The sequence below is a fragment of the Brassica napus genome, unplaced genomic scaffold (assembly GCF_020379485.1).
Source record: "Brassica napus cultivar Da-Ae unplaced genomic scaffold, Da-Ae ScsIHWf_1651;HRSCAF=2272, whole genome shotgun sequence".
Taxonomy (NCBI): Eukaryota; Viridiplantae; Streptophyta; class Magnoliopsida; order Brassicales; family Brassicaceae; genus Brassica; species Brassica napus.
This window is the reverse complement of record NW_026015069.1, coordinates 187,501-190,000: the sequence shown is the minus strand read 5'-3', so window position 1 is coordinate 190,000 and position 2,500 is coordinate 187,501.

The following is a 2,500-nucleotide window of genomic DNA, read 5'->3' as shown; positions in this document are numbered from 1 at the left end:
CTGGAGCTCATGCAAGGCGCCACAGCATCACACACATGTCGATCAGCATGCTTCGGTTGCATGCGTCGCGACATCTCGTGCTTGGCTAATCCACCTCGTGCTCCTACATGTCAAGCTGCATGTGCAGCTTCCATGCACGGCGACACCTCGAGCTTCTCTTGACACTCAGCTGGTTAGACAGTTGCCACCACGTTCTTATCCCTTCTGATCAAGCCACCTCGAGCTTCTCGGTTTCTTTGCGCGATTTCGACCCTTCTTGTGAATTTCTGACCCGCGATCAATCCCGAATATTTTTCCGCTCCCATTCTGATTCTCTGAATATTTTTAATAAACTACAGATGATGTCTGATATCCTTTAAAAATATTTCCCGAGCCTCCGGCTTCCTCAAAGAATTTCGTAATACCGAAATTAGGGTTTTCGCCCAACTTCGGGTTTTCCCGTCGTGCTTCAATCCCGTCGTGCTTGCTTCCCGTCCTGCTTAATTCCCGTCCTGCTTCCGACTTATAATGTCTTCAGAATAATATTTTACTGATACGAAGATATTCCGAGAAAACTTCGTGATGAAGAAACGTCAGTCTTCAAAAACGTCGAGCTTCTAAACCGTCGTGCTTCCAAAAATGTTATGCTTCCAAAACATCCTTCTGATCAATCTAACACTTTTCTAACCATGGTCCAGCAGCTTATGGTTCACCCATGATCAATTCTTCGACCATCCATTGCCCGCGGTATGACCACTAAATATTTTTTTTTTTTAACGGGTTTCTACATTCTCCCCCCCTTAATAGAATTCGTCCTCGAATTCTTGGTTGCGCAATTGCTCGTCTTCACAACATTCTCCACTCATCTCCATAACCTCTTTACGCTGTCCACCACAGTTCCTTGAGTGTCCTCTTCAAGGCCTCCACAATTGTCTTCATATCTCATCACTGGAATGATCACTGAGTCATCCTCTTTCTTTTACTCTGCCATAACACCCTCATTGCCCATGATACTATCTTGTCCAGATTCCTCAAATCCTTTCTCGATCTTTGTCTTCCCAATTACTGATGAAGTCCTTCCCCAATGAAGTCTTGTTTCCTCCCATCTGTCCAGTCCATACCACAGCCCAGTTCTCTGAATCTGTCTCTCCTCTTTCGCTTCGGGTTTGGGTTTGGCCTTGAACTCCCTCCACTTTAAGGTTTTCATCCCTTAAAGTTCCGATCAACAAACATACTTACTCGCTGCAACTCAAAAGAACACTTAACATGCAAGTTAGTAGACAATTAATCAAATAATCTACTAACCTAGCAAATACTAACAATGCAACCTAACCGCAATTCTAACCAGCAACCTAACAGTTCTACCCAAACAACCTAACAGTTCTACCCAAGCAACCTAACAGTTCTAGATTCCACTATCTCAATCCTAATTCCTAAAACCACAAATCCTATCGCTGGACGTGACCGGTTTCCCTAATGCCTTTTGTGACTCATTTTGACTCGATAAATATTTAAAACCGATTAAATCATGAGTTCCGGAAGCATGGACGAAACCATGCTCTGATACCACCTCTGTAACACCCCCGAACCGTCCTAAGCATAGGTCGACCCACCGGCCAACAATCAAACAAGAACATGACCGACGGACGACCCACACCAAGGGTTGGAGATGAAAGGCCAACCGGCCAGCCAACAATCAAACAAGAACATGACTGACCGTCCAACCCAACACCATGGTCCGGAAGCGCTACGTGACGGGCTAGGGACAATCCGGTCAGAGTCACAAACTTTACTCCACGACCTAGACCAGTTCATCCACTAACTCGTCCCGCTGCGTCAAGGCATAAGGCTTTGCAACCCGTACCTAGAGTTAGCGTTTTCCGTTAGATCAAGGCCTAAGGCTTTTCAACCCGTACCTCGACCTAACGTTGTGTTAGACCGGACTAGTCAAATATCAGAGTACTCATGAAGCGCATATAAAACAATTACTTTATTGATTCGAGAAATATCCATACATTGATATAATTCGAGACCGGTCCCGGCCTAATGCCAAATCGAGTCAACTAAACACAAATCCACAATACCGTTTACAAAAGGCATGAAAATCTACACCGGCGGTCCTAACGTCCAGCACCAAGCTATCCGATCATCCTTACCTAAAGCGACCTGCAAAAAGGACAACGGAGTTGGATGAGTAATCTAGTATTACTCAGTGAGCTGGCGGCCTCTACCCGCAACCTAGACTCTACCCAGACAACCCAAAATAACAATCAATCTAGCCCTAGCATGCAATAAAAGCTAAGGCTAAGCAAACCGTTACTAAGTTAGACTTGGCCTCCTGCCATGATCTAGCTTCAAGTAACGGGAACCTGCATAAAAACAAGTCAACAACCAATCCCTAGTTAACCATATATACGCCTGAGTTCAGTACTCATGTAGTGTTAGACACTTAGACTATACAAGTATCACTAGTCGATCGACCAACAATCAAACAAGAACATGATCGGCCAACCAATGATAC